The sequence below is a fragment of the Culex pipiens genome, unplaced genomic scaffold, assembly GCF_016801865.2.
Source record: "Culex pipiens pallens isolate TS unplaced genomic scaffold, TS_CPP_V2 Cpp_Un0001, whole genome shotgun sequence".
Taxonomy (NCBI): domain Eukaryota; kingdom Metazoa; phylum Arthropoda; class Insecta; order Diptera; family Culicidae; genus Culex; species Culex pipiens.
This window is the reverse complement of record NW_026292818.1, coordinates 441,088-458,051: the sequence shown is the minus strand read 5'-3', so window position 1 is coordinate 458,051 and position 16,964 is coordinate 441,088. Positions and strand designations below refer to the sequence as shown.

Sequence of the window (16,964 nt, the reverse complement as noted above, 5' to 3'; positions counted from 1 at the left end):
CAATCGACTCTCGAAAGCTGGGTGAAAATAACGAATTCATCAAAGCGAAAGTCAGCAGCAGCAGGTGCTCAAATTAATATCCCGCCAGGTTAAAAAGCTTTCCTCAAACGAAACCTCCCCGCGAGCGCATCGCAAACGCGCGTGTGCCACCAACAATAGGATCTGATCTAAGGTGGCCTAGAACTCTGCCTAGTAGCGCCGCGCGTGAACCACTAGAATAGATTAGAGTCGACGCAGTAGGCTTAGGTACAGGGTTAGGCTGGGTTGGCTCGGAGTTCGAAGCCGAGATAACGATTTTTCCCTCCCGACAAGACACTGTGCCTACTGTGTGTGTTCTAAGCTGTTACGGTGGGAGCCAACCTGCCGGTTGCTGATTGATGATGATGCTTCAGATTTTTTATTACCCCTTTTTAAGTTACATCACGTGGAAGGGTTTTGCGGCACAGGTTACAGGTACGCGAGGGCAGGCAGTTTGTGCTAAGTTACAGGCAGGTATACTTAGAATGGCGTGAGATAGAACGAACTCTGGTGTGGTGGGGCGACGTTGTTGTTGGTGTTCGGGAAAAGAAGATGGCGGTTCCGGTGTGTCCAAGTTGGGAGCAAAAAGGGTTGGCACGAGAAAAATGAGATTCTAGCTTTTTTTTTTTAAATTATGTTCAATCTTCAAGATACATTTTAATGAAACATTAGAAGAACAATATATTTTTATTTCCCATAGTTTTCGTAGACTTTATTACATTTTCATATAATTTTGGTTGGTGCATTTATTAGTAATTGTTTGACAATTTGAGTTTAGAAATAGTTCAACTTTGCTGTACAAATGAACTTCGGATAATCAAACCATGAAGGAATTCTATTTTCTTATTTTAAACATGCAATCACTTCGGGTAATTGAGAGTAGATTATTTATTAAAAATGTGTTTATTTGAAGCACCAATCTAATCCCATTTGAATTTGGTACTAAAGAGCTCCTCAAGAAAGGTGGGTGAAAATTACGTTGTTTATGGACTCCCCCTTTCCAAATTGAGAATACGTTTCTGAGGATGGTGGAGTAGTTGTCTCATCTTGGCTCACCTTGTGCATGCTAGTAAAATTTAGCCGAGCTACCGTGGCCGTGGGGTTACGGGTTTCGCAATGTAAGCGGAAGGTGATGAGTTCGATTCCTGTTTGGCTCGGCAAAGTCAGATCTCTTAAAAGAGTCATTCTACTCCCTGGGAAAACTGACCGGTAGGGGATGGGTTCCGACTAACGGCGTACTTGATTTCCAATCCAGAGGTCGTGAGTTCGATTCTCGTACCGGGATGATGAAGGAGATATTTAAAAAATATATTATAATTAAAATCATTCAAAACAAAGTACAGAAAAGTGCTAGTTCTCATCTGAATAGTTCTGCAAATCAAATTTTCCCTTTTTTTTTATTGGATAATACCTTTTCCGGTAAATCTCTATGCTAAATGAAGTTAAGTAAAAAAATAGATAAATAGTTACACTTTAAGAACAATTCTGTCTTTTATTTAACTTTTGATAGTTGATTTTCCAAAAAATCTAAATTATGTCGTAGAAATACCAGGAATGGAACTGAATAAATTAGTTTAGTTAATATGGAAAATACCACAAATTAAATGGAAGTTTTAGACCACTGCACATTTTATTTCAAGTTTTTGTTCCCCGCCTCCTCCAAAATTTCCTAAAAATTAGGGGGCAAAAAAATAATTATTTACTAAAATTTACTTGTAAACCAGCTTGAATACTATTCAAAAAACAATGTCTAATGCTTAGTTATGTATTTTTAATCAAATAACGGCTTTTTAATCTTTTTACAAATTTTTAATTTTGAAACAACAGACGTAAAAGTAAAAAAAAAATAGTTTTTCCTTAATTCATTGATATTCAGCAAATTTTTGATAGTAGCATAACTGTTATGATGTATAGAGTATTTTGTGATACTATTTGCCGAAAAAGTTTAAAAATCAGGCTTGAAATTTGAAAATTAGTTTTTTTTGTCCCAGAGCCGAGGGACAAAAACTTTTAATAAAATTTGTACCAGACTCATTAAAAAAAAACACTTTTCAGTTACCGTAAACTGGAGTGACTTTGATAGCCCGGGGTGACTTTGATAGGTTTTTCAAATGCCCGTCAAATTAATATCTAAACATTTTTGAGAATTTTGAGTATGTTAGCATTAAGGGATAGCTTATTATCGAACATTTATGCAAAAATGTGACTGTTACATTGGATGTATCAAAATTAGTGGCCAAATCAAATTTCTATCAATGTCACCCCGGGCTATCAAAGTCACCCCAGTTTACGGTACTTGAAATTCACATCTTTGTAAGATTTCTGAAAAGTGTCCACGTGGTTTATGGATGGACCTCTGCCAGAAATCGGCATTTTTTTAATTGTTTTTTTTTTGTGTTGTTTGATTCTTACTTATGACCACAGAAACCATTACAAAAAAATATCTCAATATTCTAGAATCTGTATAATGAGAACTGAAAAAATACAAAATTTGGCAAAGTTATATGTTTAGACAATCGGAAAAAGGTACATTCTTTATAAAAAATCTAATTTATTTAATGCACATTTGAACACAAAAATTAATTTGCGCAAAAACAAGATCAAATTAAACAATATTTGCGCTATGACCAAGCAAAGTTATAAAATATTTCTCAGTGCTTTTTTTTTCCTTTTTTTTAAATTCAGCAAAAAGCGGTCGAAAAAAATATCATCTAATTTTTAGATGAGTAATTCTCGCTGAAAGTGGACCACTATTTACACAAGGTGCTCAAAAATCAAAAGCAATGTACTTTTCCAATAGCCCCCACCAAGTTATGAATGAAACCATGTTTGGTTGGTTAAATTTGTCCTCACCTCGGCTCCACAATGCTAAAACATTTTTTTAAATTGGTAATTTTTTGACTTAGGCGCGTCTACAAAATTGCTAATAACTTTGCAAAACTTCAACAAACCATTAATGTTTAGGGGTGTTTTGGAAAGGAAATGAGCAGAGCTTTCGAATGCACTTGTCAGAAAAATACCGTTCCATACATTTTTTAGCCACAAAACACCAATGTATTTTTAAAAGTCATTTTTGAAGGCCGGCGCCCCGCTTTATCGAAAAACTGACAAATCCATTCGAAAGCTGAGACGATTTCACATAAAGGACCAATAAATCTAAGGTGTATGTTCCTCCTATCTTTTTTAATCTTATTTTGATTCTGCGAGCGCAGTGCACCGTTCACATTTCGGGCACCCAAAATGTTGCAATTTGCTTGCCTCATTTTAAGGTTTTGTCAAAAAATATAGGTGGTCACTTTTTGAAAGATAGTTTATTGTCCAAGGATCAAAATGCACTTTCGATAATTGACCAATATTTATGGTTTTGGATTCATCCAGGTAATTTAATATCAAAAAATTGTTTTTTTTTACCTTTTTTTGTAAAATGCTCACTTACAATTGGGTGGACTTTTTTTTCAGTAGAACTAATGAATATAGCATGTAGGAAATTTCACCACGAACATTTTTATCTAAAAGAAAACGTAATTTCGATACTTCAGTGCCAAGATATTTTAGTTTTAGTGAGAAAAAAAGTGCCAATTTTAAAAATTTCTCAGTATTAACAAGCACGGCCTATTATTTACATGCGGCATATGTTTTGGAGGTCAGAGTATGGTTTCTTATAGTTATTTTGGTCGCTGAATTCGGATCTGGAATCAATTTCAGATAAACAGTGAACAGTGATATTTTAGCCACGCTCAAATATTATTTTCGTGTATTCCCCATAGCCAAGTGGGGATCGGCAGCCGATGCCGCTAACCACCGCGCCACGAGGCCTCTCAAAACAGTCAGAAGTTGAAACCAACATTCTCCATAAAAAAAATTCATGAGTAAAATATTAATTAAAGGTGAACGAAAGATGAAATATGAATTCACTAGCGATTAAAATTACAGCATATCACCGCAAATAACTTTTGGACGTGGCTCCAAATTTACCTGTTTATCTGAAATTGATTCCAGATCCGAATTCAGCGACCAAAATAACTATAAGAAACCATACTCTGACCTCCAAAACATATGCCGTATGTAAATAATAGGCCGTGCTTGTTAATACTGAGAAATTTTTAAAATTGGCACTTTTTTTCTCACTAAAACTAAAATATCTTGGCACTGAAGTATCGAAATTACGTTTTCTTTTAGATAAAAATGTTCGTGGTGAAATTTCCTACATGCTATATTCATTAGTTCTACTGAAAAAAAAGTCCACCCAATTGTAAGTGAGCATTTTACAAAAAAAGGTAAAAAAAAACAATTTTTTGATATTAAATTACCTGGATGAATCCAAAACCATAAATATTGGTCAATTATCGAAAGTGCATTTTGATCCTTGGACAATAAACTATCTTTCAAAAAGTGACCACCTATATTTTTTGACAAAACCTTAAAATGAGGCAAGCAAATTGCAACATTTTGGGTGCCCGAAATGTGAACGGTGCACTGCGCTCGCAGAATCAAAATAAGATTAAAAAAGATAGGAGGAACATACACCTTAGATTTATTGGTCCTTTATGTGAAATCGTCTCAGCTTTCGAATGGATTTGTCAGTTTTTCGATAAAGCGGGGCGCCGGCCTTCAAAAATGACTTTTAAAAATACATTGGTGTTTTGTGGCTAAAAAATGTATGGAACGGTATTTTTCTGACAAGTGCATTCGAAAGCTCTGCTCATTTCCTTTCCAAAACACCCCTAAACATTAATGGTTTGTTGAAGTTTTGCAAAGTTATTAGCAATTTTGTAGACGCGCCTAAGTCAAAAAATTACCAATTTAAAAAAATGTTTTAGCATTGTGGAGCCGAGGTGAGGACAAATTTAACCAACCAAACATGGTTTCATTCATAACTTGGTGGGGGCTATTGGAAAAGTACATTGCTTTTGATTTTTGAGCACCTTGTGTAAATAGTGGTCCACTTTCAGCGAGAATTACTCAGATGAAAAATAGGATTTTTTTTGGCTTTTGGAAATTTTGGTAAAAAACCTTCGATAGTTAAGTTTGATCTTTGCGAGCATTTTGTTATTTTTTGTTTTTTTTTCTCCTAATTATAGTAGTGTTGCTCAGTACTGATTTTTTTTTCGAAAAGTTCAGATTATTTATTATAAGGCCGTTGCAATTATTTTTCAAAGTTTTGTCCCCCCCCCCCAAAAATTCAAAAATATTTTTTTCACAAAACTTTAAAATTTACATGGAAATAGAAGTCTAATGAACTGAAAACAATTTAAAATGCATTTTTCTGCATTGATAATAATATTTAGCATGTTTGGGCGTTTTCAAACAAGTTTCGAATTTTTATGAATTTCCAGTGTACAGCACGTAAAAAAAAAATTTCGCAAAAAAATAATTTTTCGTCAATTCTTAGATATTTTGCAAACTAATGATGGCAAAAGAACTGGACAAGTTTACAATGCATTTTAAAACACTTTTCTCATCAAAATGTTAAAACCATGGCTCGTAATTTAAATTTTAATACTTTTTTTTTGCGCCTCCCTCGACTTTGGTCAGAGTCGAGGGACATAAACTTCGAAAAATATTTGCAACGGCCTAAAATTGTCTGAGAAACTTTGAAGAATGGACCCTTAGTTGCTGAAAAATAGCCACAAAAAGAAACAGGAAAATGGGTTTGGTTTGGATATCACCCTAATTGCTCTCTTTTTTTAAATGTCGATATCGCAGCAAATATTGATCCCCTTTTCGATTTAAAAAATTAAATATGCGTGAAAATTTCGGATCTTTTCTAATTTTAAATCTTAAGCCATTTTCAAATCTAATGCAAAGAGAAAACCAAGCACAAGTGGCGTTGAAATATTTTCATAGACGAAGAAATTCTATTAAATTTATGGATTTGTTATTGTTAATATTAAAACGTAGGAACTTATACTATTCTACACTAGTTGTCAACTTTAATTGTGAACACTCTTTCCATTTAACTCGCCGTCATCTCAGCCCTTCGACTAACCACAACAACCAACAGCGAACAATAATAACAATAACAAGTACCAGGCAAGGCACTAAATGGCCTGCCTGCCTGCCCGCCCGCGATGGGAAGCAAAAGCAGAAGCAACAGACAGCAGCTAGGCAGCACTGATGTGCTAAAGCAATGTTCTAATAGCCCGAAGAGGAGAGACCGACCGACCGACCGACCGCCATTCGACAGTGGAGTGAAGCAGAAACACGTGCGATCGTTACCTTCACTTGCCATTGCGCGCTTCTTTTTTTTCTCTCCCGCGCGCTCTTCCTCTTCACTTTACTTCCACTCTCCCTCGATTAGTACTGTGTGTGTGTGTTCCGCGATATGCATAACAACTGAGCTGCGCTAGAGTACTCGAACTAGCTATTCTCTAACTAGCTTTATTTTTTAGTGTGTGACACGATGTGTGAGTGCTGCTGCTGCTTCTAAGCTGACGTCGGTCGTCGTCGTCGTCGTGCTGATCTATCTGCTTTTTAAAGCACGAAGCTCTCTTGGAATACTAGAGTGAGCCAAGCTCGGCTTCCAGCAGCAGCCAAGTTCCGATCGTCGTTCGACCATCTAAGCCGACGATTGCACCACGGGTTGAGCTAAACCCTAAGTGCAGTGTGCAGTTGTGGTTTTATGTGTTTTTCGCTCTTCATCGCGTCAAATCTAGAATTGATCTTGTGACGCATTAGCCTAGAGACCGACCGACCGACCGACTCTGTGTTGTCCGTCCGCGGAGAGGAGGCCACGTATTTGAGATGACTATCAGGTTGAGACTGTTGGTTGGTCCGGTGGTTGGAGCGTGAATTCCGCGTACCTTGGACGTCCGCGCCGTGTCGATGATGATTTGCGTTGGGGCATCGTTGGATTGCTTAGAAGAGCGCATTCCTGGTGTTACTTGAGCTTGTCATGTTCGCCTCGCGGTGACCTAATTTTGGCCTTGGTTCTGGACTAGTTCGGGGGGTTTTATTACTTTTGCTTTTATGTTGTCTTTCAAGAATTGCATGTCCAAAAGAGTTGCAATAGTTTTCAATGTGTAAAATCGATTCTTTTTGTTTTTGGCTTCTTTTAAAACTTTATCATTTTTGGATTTTTTCAAAAAGCAAATTTATATGATGCGTATCGAGGTTTTCACATCCAAGTTCGTTATTTCTAAAATAGAAAAGTATTCGTTTTCCCTTCATCGAATTAAATTTTTCGTAACCAACTAAACAAAAATTAAACAAAAATATATTTACAGTCCAGACTCGATTATCCGAAGGCCTCGAAAAAATTTCACTTCGAGTAATCGAAACTTCGGATAATCGAATCAAGGAAAAAAAAATTTTCGCTGTTTAATTTTTAAATGTAGGTATGACCCCTAAACTTCGCTAAAATGATTCAGAATTTTTAAATTCAAGATGGCCGCCAAAATGGCGGTGATGCAATATTGAAAAAATGCCTTTTATTTTTAAATAGGCAATCAACAACTCATATTTGACTAAAATGGAGTCGTAGAACTCAAATTTTATGTTAAAAACAAGAAAATGAAAAAAAAATAAGAAAACGAAATTTTTTGGTTCGTGATTCGATTATCCGAAATCCCTTACAAACCTTCGAATAATCGAAACTTCGGATAATCGATTTGTCATCTTGAATATTTGTAACTTATTCTTACCACTGATAAACAGTTTTTATTGCTCATATTGGACCTTGGTTGACCAGTTCGATAATACCGTTGTGATAGTTAATCAAAGTTAATCCAAGATAACATAAATTCTAACATAAATAAAACGAAAGACGCTTCATATTACAAAATAATCTAACGTACTTTTTCAAATGGTCATAGGAAATACATACTTTTTTGTATTTCAATTATTTTCAGTAATTTTGTTCAATCTTCAATTATTTTTCTAATGGATTGAATTTTGTTCCCTCAAACATATGAAACATGCTGAAAATTATCCTTTTTTTGTAAAAAATGTTAAAAATGAAGCACGAATTTTATTTTCATAGCCTTAGGGTTAGTTTTCAAAAGGTCCTTAAACACTTATTTGCATTTTCCTCTTGAACAACATCAAATTTAATTGATTTTTAATTTTCAGAATAGGAATAATCAAACAATTTCAAAAAATTTTGAGTGTTTTTTTGATAGATCAAAAATGAGTCGAAAAACGGCTTTAGAACAATTTCTTTATGTGAACTCTAACTATCTCTAGATATTACTTATGCCAATGTACATTACACTAAAACCCCGGTTTACGCTCAGGCGTTACGCTTTGTATTTCGTCGATTTCTCTGGAACGACGCAATATTTTTGCAAACTTTTTAAAGCGATTTATACGTCTTGTGCAGATCTACAAATTGCTTTCAAAAGAATGTAAAAACATTACACTGTTTTCGAGAAATCAACCAAACAAAAAGCGTAACGCCTGCGCGTAAACGGGGGTTTTAGTGTATGTATATTTTTTAAATATTTTCAAAAATATGTTTGTTATTTCGTAATTGAAATTACGAAGGAAAAAACTTTGAAAAATTGATTAGAAACAACTAAAAATAAAAATTATAAAAGGGCTGAAACACTTATATTTGGCATTTTCAAACGTTAGGGTTGATTTTGACACTATGAAAATATGTTTACTTAAGAAAAGCCTATTTTAAACAGTATCAAAACTTCTGCTGACTGTATCCTAGCAAACAGTTGTCCAATCAATAACATTTGAGAAGAAAAGGTGTAGGTTATTTTTTCATTTTTTCGATTCTTTCCTTCATGAATATTTTGAAATGGCAAAAATAGAACATTTAAAATATTTTAACCCAGAATTACCTTTATCTTAATAACAGTACATTTTATCAAAAAAATTGTATAGTCGTTATTTATGGATAGCAAATTTTATTTTGCATCAAAAATGTTTTTTTAATTTGTATTTTTAATTGACTCTGTTTGATTTTTTTGTTGCAAAAAACATTTTAAAAAACATTTAAATCAAGTACCTGATTTTTCACCACCCTAAACTCTATATAGAAACAATGCCTTTTTTATTTCTTTAAACATGTCTAAAATCTAGTACAGTCCAGAATCGATTATCCTAAGGCCTAGCAAAAATTTCACTTCGGATAATCGAATCACGAAAAAAAAAACAATTTTTCGCTGTCTTATTTTTGATTGGTGAACTTTAGTATGACCTCTAAACTACTCTAAAGTGATTTAGATTTTTTAAATCCAAGATGGTGGCCAAAATGGCGGTGATGAAATATTTTAAAAATGCATGTTTCAATTTAATACACAAGCAACCATTCAAATTTGTCTAAAATGGGGTCGTACAACTCGAATTTTATGTCAAAAGTAATAAAATAAAAAAAAGAAATTTATTTTTCGTGATTCGATTATTCGAAGCCTCATACAAACCTTCGGATAATCAACATAATTTATCCTAAGTCTCATACAAACCTTCGGATAATCGAGGCTTCGGATAATCGAGTCAGGACTGTAAAAAAACTTTGACAATCTAGTGCGGCGCAAGCGTTATCATGGCTCGGTTGAAGACACCAAGGTGATCGGAAGATTCCTTCTCAAAATTCATATTTCTGAATATTCACATACACGGAGAAAAATGAGTTCCCAAAATCGTGAACAAGTGTTCATGAAGTTGGGAACCAAAAATAAAGTGTTTTTTTAAACGTACCATGGAAATCGCTAATAACTTGTCAGGGTTAACTCGGAACATTTTGCGGTCTTCGACAAAGTTGTTTGTCATAAAATTTTACATAAAAACTTCACACTTGACAATGATCCGACACATTTATCGTCACCTTTTGGTGGAATTTTTTTTTTTGCATTTCCCCATACATTTTTACGAATTTTCCCATACAAAATTCAACGAAAAAACTTAACCGATTTAGCTCAAAATTGGCACAGTTACTTATTTTGACCTAAAGAATCGAGCCAGGGGGTATCTCTCAAGATTTTTAAAAAATTTCTTGTCACCCTGATTGCATTTTTAATACTTTGGTGGAGACGCTAGGTTACTGAACTAAAATTTCGCTCAAACAGTCAAATCAGCCTCAACCGTCTCGCCTTAAGGAATTATCAAATATCTCCTCTGATTGACGAATTAAGTGTTTCCACCAAAGTAGAGCACACTTACCCCCACTAAACGGGTGCTATGGCCAAGCCATGGTCTTCCCGACGATGGCCCACTTCTTCGTTGTTTCTAATCTTCAACCAACAACCTCGAATAACTATACACAACACTTATGTGTGGTATGGTTTATGTGGTGTAGTGTATGTTAATATGAGCAGAGTGTAAAGTAGCACGATTCGTCGTCGTCGGTCGAAATGCCGCACAATGAGCATCTTTGTTAACTGATAAAGTGAGTGTTGCCGAGTTAGAAATAAAGAAAAAAAAAAAAAAAAGATGGTGCTGCTGCTGACCACAAAGTTCCAGTACCACGAGTGTGAGATGTTTGCTAGAAGTTAGAACCACACAGTACACGGGATGCGGCCTTCGAGCGATTTCAACCGTCCGTCAGCAGTGGTCGAATGGTCGTGTGAATGTGTTTGCTTCCAGCTCTAAGAATTGCAATTGTGAATATCACACGGGTTTCACTGTATGGTGTTAGGGAATACACACACTGTGTAACAGGGACTGTGAAGTGAGTTAATTTAGATTATTAAATACTTTGTTCATTCAGTAGCAAAAAATTGACATGTTTATCAATAACGTTTGTAATCATCATGCTGAGATTTTAATGATAGTGGTATTTAAAAATTCAGTAAATTAGCCGAAAAATTACATGAGTCCCATTCAACAGGATTTTTCTAACGTTTTCCAAATGACATAAAGCCATGTTGCAATAAATTGGACGGTATGAAAAGGACTAGATTCTTAAATTCACTTAGATTCTTCTACCGAGATAATTTACCAAACTGACGATTTTGTAAAATTAAATTGAAATTCGGTAGAACAGTTTAAAGGCTTATGCTTTCATGTTTTTAACATTTTTAATTATTTTGATTATTTTATTTTTTTTAAATAAATTTTATCTCAATAGATTTTTCAACTACTGAACTCCAACCTTAACCCTGTATTGCCTTTTTTCGTTTCCCAAAATTTTCTTCGCTTATCATCTTTAATTTTTGGTCAAATAAAAAAAAAATACAGTTTGAAACCATTGGAACCAAAAAATTTCTATGAAATTATGGTTATTCTTTTCAATGCTTTTTGCAGATCACAAATTTCTTGAAAATTATTTTTTGGCTGATTTTTAGATCGAAGCCCGCTTAAAAGCAGGGTTGGGTTGAAGAGGAGTGTATCCATTTCTGCAAGGTGGCCACTCAAATAGCGAAAATCGGGAAAAAGTCAGGAATTCGTCTAAGTTTACAATAAATCGGGAAAAAGTCGGAAGCTTGTGATTTTTTTTTAGTTGGGGATTCCGAGCATATTTGATTGAAAAACATGTTGTTACCTTGAATAATTTTGTTTTTTTAAAACAATATTCAAATCAATTGCATTTAAGTCGTTATGAGCACGAAATTAAAAATTTAGGGTTCATTTTACAAATAATATTTTTATCTATTTGAGAATAAATCGGCTATTTATTAAATTTCTTGTAAATATTTAATGGTGGCATGCATTTATTTTTCTATAAGTTTCATAAAATAAAATGGTACTAGTGAGCTTCTAACAACAGCAAAATATCAAAAACTTAATTCACAAATAGAGCTTAATTTAAAAGATTATGACCGTAAGTCTGTAAACTATGAACGTAAAGTTATTATTTTGTTTCATTTTGTCATATTGCTTAAACATTTTAAAAACGATTCTTACTAGAGTTTGGCAATATTTGTATGCAGTTAAAATTTTAAATTTAGAAGGCCATCGCAAATATTTTTCCACATTCTATGAGTAATTTTTCATAAAACTCAATCTTAACTTAAGAGGCAGTATTTGTAGATTCTGATCGGTTTGTTCTAGAGGTCGTATCGAGGTGCTCCGATTTGGATGAAATTTTCAGCGTTTGTTTGTCTATGCATGAGATGAACTCATATCAAATATGAGCCTTCTACGACAAAGGGAAGTGGGGTAAAACGGGCATTGAAGTTTGAGGTCCAAAACACATGAAAAATCTTAAAATTGCTCGCATTTCCGTAAAACTTTATCAATTCCAACTCTCTTAGATGCATTCGAATAGTCTTTCAAAGCCCTTCAAAATGTGCTATAGACATCCAGGATTGGTTTAACTTTTTCTCATAGCTTTTGCAAATTACTGTTAAAAATGGATTTTTTTAAAACCTTAATATCTTTTTGCAACAGCCTCCAACACCCATACTCCCATAGGTCAAAAGTTAGGGAATTTCATGAACTATAAGCCTACGGTATTAACTTTTTGGCCAATCGCAGTTTTTCTCATAGTTTTACGATTTTTCTAGAACAAACATTTTACAACGTTAGTTTTTGCCCTGTAGGCCAAGAAGACGGCACTTTTTGGTCTCAATTTTGTCATATTCGGAATCCTCGAACAATTTCACGTAAGTTAGAAGTATTGGAGTTGTAATTTTGATTTAAAATATAATTAAATAAAACATTTTTGAAAAAAGAAATAGATCTTATTTACCCTATGATCAATACGTCAAATGCTGTATCAAGTAGGCGAAAACTTGTTTTACCCCTAATCCGACAAAAATCTAAATAATATTTTAATTAATTCTAAATGGCATTTTTTCCAATCAAATTCAAAATTCCAACACCTCAATCTAATGTAAAATTTTCCGAGGATTCCGAATATGACAAAATTGAGACCAAAAAGTGCCGTCTTCTTGGCCTTGGTCCATGTAATTATTAGGGTTAGTGAAATTTCACGATTTCGCGGACAGCGTGAAATCCGCGAAATTTGTCTTTTCCCGCGAAATCCCGTGAAATTTTATGTTTGTGTGAAAGTGTAACGATTTTTCTCAAAATATTTTATCAAACTCAAATAGGAATAAAAATAATTTAAAGAACTACTGTAGAATTGAGCGAGTGAATAACCTTGTTGAATTAGTAATATGGGGTTCGTAAATTTTGATGATTTCGCGGATTTTGTGAAATTTTTTAAATTTATAAATTTTCTCAAATCATTTTTTTCTTCACAATTAACGTAAATTATAAAGTTTTCAATTGAAAAGCTTGATATGCACAGCAAAAAATCCGATAGTAAAATCGCATGCAAAAGCATGCACATCACCTTCGTCAAAATAAACACTTAATATTACACACTGGATGTACAATTTTTGCAAACACAAAAAAAAGTTGCAACCGACGGGATTCAAACCCAGCACCAACAGTAAGGCGCCTTAGCCCACTCGGCCATCAGACCGATGTAAATCTGAAAGGATAAACGCATATATGGGCTTGACATTTCGGTCAAGTAGATTTCCCATACTGATGGACTACATATTTCAGGGTGTAAAATTACATAAAATTGCATAAAATGATGCAACATTTATTTTACACCCAGGCCTTTTACACGCAGCTGGATTACTACTTTATTATCTGTGTGAACTATTTGAAGAATTGCTTAGATTTTTTAATTTTTAGGAACTAACAAAATTTTATAATATTTTTTTAGCTTTAGTAAATATTTTTCTACTATTTTATTTGAAATGTAAAATTTCAAAAGGAATTAAACAAAATAAGCAAAATTAAATGAAGAGTTTGCTTTAATCTTCGAAAACACCTTTTAAAAACATTTCAATTTTTTTTAAATCCTGTTTAATTTTAACGATATTTGATGATTTGGGTGGATAATTCCCGTGAAAGTTAAAAAATGCCACATTTTTTTTTGTTTTCTGTTCTCATTTAAAAAAAATCGATTTCGTTACAAAGTATATTATTTTTGTCTTTTGATTTTAAATTTACTTTTTGAAAAGAGAGATGAAATCCTTAAACATTATTTTGAATGGGCTAAATGTCAAAGAAAATTCAAATATTTAACTCATTTTGGCTGAACAAGATTGTTGAATCTTGCTTTGATATGAAATTCAATAAAATGTAAACTGATTTATAAAACAGAGGCAAATAAGCGAAAACATTTTTTTCTTTATTAGTCGAATATTTGAAAAGTAGTTCAATAAATGATAATACACATGCCCTACATATTGTTTCAAAATATAAATAGAGCTCATCCATAAACCAGGTGGAAACTTTTATGGAAATTATGAGATTTTTTTTTGTGTCACGTTCAAATTTAGTAAAGTTTTTTTTAGTTTACTGAAGAATAATATATTATGAATCATAAAAATAGTTTCTGTTTCAAAAAACAAAACATTTTCAGAGTTATTTTAACATTTTTCACGTTCCGCGAAATTTGCGTGAAATTTGGTGTTTTGAAATTGAGGTCCCCGTGAAATTTGCTATTTTCGAGCGTGAAAAATCACTAAGCCTAGTAATTATCTATCTTTTGATCTATGGGAGTATGGGTGTTGGAGGCTGTTGCAAAAAGTTATTAAGGTTTTAAAAAAATCCATTTTTAACAGTAATTTGCAAAAGCTATGAGAAAAAGTCAAACCAATCCTGGATGTCTATAGCACATTTTGAAGGGCTTTGAAAGACCTTTCGAATGCATCTAAGAGAGTTGGAAATGATGAAGTTTTACGGAAATGCGAGCAATTTTAAGATTTTTCATGTGTTTTGGACCTCAAACTTCAATGCCCGTTTTACCCCACTTCCCTTTGTCGTAGAAGGCTCATATTTGATATGAGTTCATCTCATGCATAGACAAACAAACCCTGAAAGTTTCATCCAAATCGGATCACCTCGATACGACCTGTTTCACATCGGTGAAAAACTCGCTCTTAAAATAATTAAAAAGTGTGAAGAATGTAAAAAATGTATAAACTTTTTTACTTTCTCAAAAAAAAAAAAAAATCTTAAAAATGACAAATTTAAACAATAGAACTTCTGTTCAATAGAATTTCTATTCTAAAATTTTACCAAAAATGAGAGGTAAACATGCATTCTTGTTAAACCGCCTTTTGGCATAATAGCCGAATCTTCAATTATGGGCAGATTATTTAACATTGATTTTTAAATAAATATCAAAATCCACAAAATAAAAATAGAAATTTGATTAAAACATATCTTTACACGAATTCCAAGATATTTCGAAAAGTTTTAAATAAGGTTACTTCTAACTTTTCAAAGATGTTAGATGGTGAATGGATGTTTATGCTTGGCAATTGAAATGTTATGTATTGTAAAGCTTTTGAGGCCGTTGCCAATAATTTTTTGAAGTTTATGTTCATGCAATTACTAGCCATGGTTACAACATTTAACTCTAGAGTTTTTTTGAAAAGGTCCTATAAATGAAAAAAAGTGTTCTAAAATGCATTTTACACCAATCCAGCTGTTTTGCAATGACTAGTTTTCAAAATATAAAAACTATAAACATAGAAAAATATTTAACGGCCGATTTATTAAAAAAAGTATTTTTGTCCAGAATTTTTCAAAAAATATTTTTTTTCATAATAAAATGCTGTTATTTTCTAACTGTAATTTTCAAGTTAGATTTTTTAAATTTAATTAGAAATTTTGAATTTTGTTTGAGAAATACCTGGGTAATTCTCCGTCAACTCACGCAGCAGTTGCCCGACTGTCGTTTACAGTCAAGTAACGGAAAATGGCCGAGTTTTTAAAAAGTTTCTAGTTTTTTAATGCAAAATACGTTTTTTCGGAATTTTGATTACGCCATCAAATCGGGCGTCCAATTTGACATAAAAGTCCCTTTGACACCAAATTTCGATCTCATCACCGTTTCCGGCTGAAAATTATTTAACTTTTTTTTTAATTGATGGATTTTTTTTTTATATTTTAACGATTGCATTACAAATGGACCAATGGAGACGCATGGTGAGTTGATCCCAACTAACGTTTTTGTGTCTGGTGTTTCGGTTTTTTTTTAATACATGTGAAACTTACATTCAATAAATTGAATTGTTACAACTTTAAGATTCAGATTTTTTTTGTATTTTACTGAAAAATTGTTTCAAACTACAATATGACTAAAAACTCCAAGCAAACATGGAAAAACCTATAACAGCAAGTTGTTAAAAACGCACTTATGTCTAAATACAAGCATTTTGTTAGTAACAAAGCCTTGTCAAACAAGTTAGCATCCTGTTAGTAAGCATCCGCGGTACCACAACAACTTCAGCCCCAGTGCACGGTGGTCGATGGTGGTGGCAGTAATCCCATATGTTGTTCACAGACACTACCGTGTCAGTGCTCGGCGCGCGCTCTTCCCCATATCCGATATGTGTGCCGAGAGCGGAGAAGAGATGTGGTGTATCATAATAATAAATTCAAATTTAACTTACAATGACAATTCATTCCAGAAGCATTTGTTCTTCTTCGCTGGCCTGGCCTGGGTGTTCGCGCTGCTGTTGGGGTGGTTGACGGAGTTCTGTGTTGTGTGTTTTTTTAGTTTCTTCTTCTCTCACACGGAAAACACTAAGCAAAGTAACTAAGTTGGAAGGTTGCCGGTATGGGTGTTTGTGCGCGCGTGAGTGTGTGTGTATTGATGAAAATTTTATTGACTATCATCGCGCGCGCTGCTTTTGGAAGCAGTTGAAGCAGTAGCAATGACAAGAAGAGCGCTGTTCTTCGCCACTGATAACGCGCTGAAGTCGGCGCGGTCTCGCGGAGATAATCAAACAAAGTCACAAAGATACACACGCACGCACGACCACAAACACAGGCGCACGCAAAGATGCGGCTTAGTTCCTTTTAATAAAAAAATCGCGCTGGCGATGGTTGGTCATAACTATACATATATTAGCAGCTTGGACGGCATCAGCAACAGCAGCAGCAGCAGAAGAGAACAAGTACAACACACAGGCGCGCAAGCAAAAGAGTGTTTTTGAAGTTAGTACATTCTAAAAATAGCGCACAAAACCAACCAACACACAAAAAAACACACACACAATCACACGAACAGAGGG

The 16,964-nt window shown here is 33.8% G+C and overlaps 1 protein-coding gene across 7 annotated transcripts in view; it reads right to left on the bottom strand.

Moving 5' to 3' along the window:
* The window catches only part of LOC120417571 (uncharacterized), a 68,858-nt gene that overhangs the window by 50,676 nt on the left and 1,218 nt on the right, over positions 1–16,964 (bottom strand). For 3 of the 7 annotated variants that reach the window (XM_052711318.1, XM_052711320.1, XM_052711322.1), the window contains exon 2: positions 16,341–16,486. The exons of 1 other annotated variant lie outside the window; for it this stretch is intronic. The gene's annotated coding sequence lies outside the window, so the exon portion shown is untranslated. The remainder of the gene's footprint in view (positions 1–16,340; positions 16,487–16,964) is intronic. 3 more of the 7 variants (XM_052711319.1, XM_052711321.1, XM_052711324.1) reach the window with 1 other exon arrangement.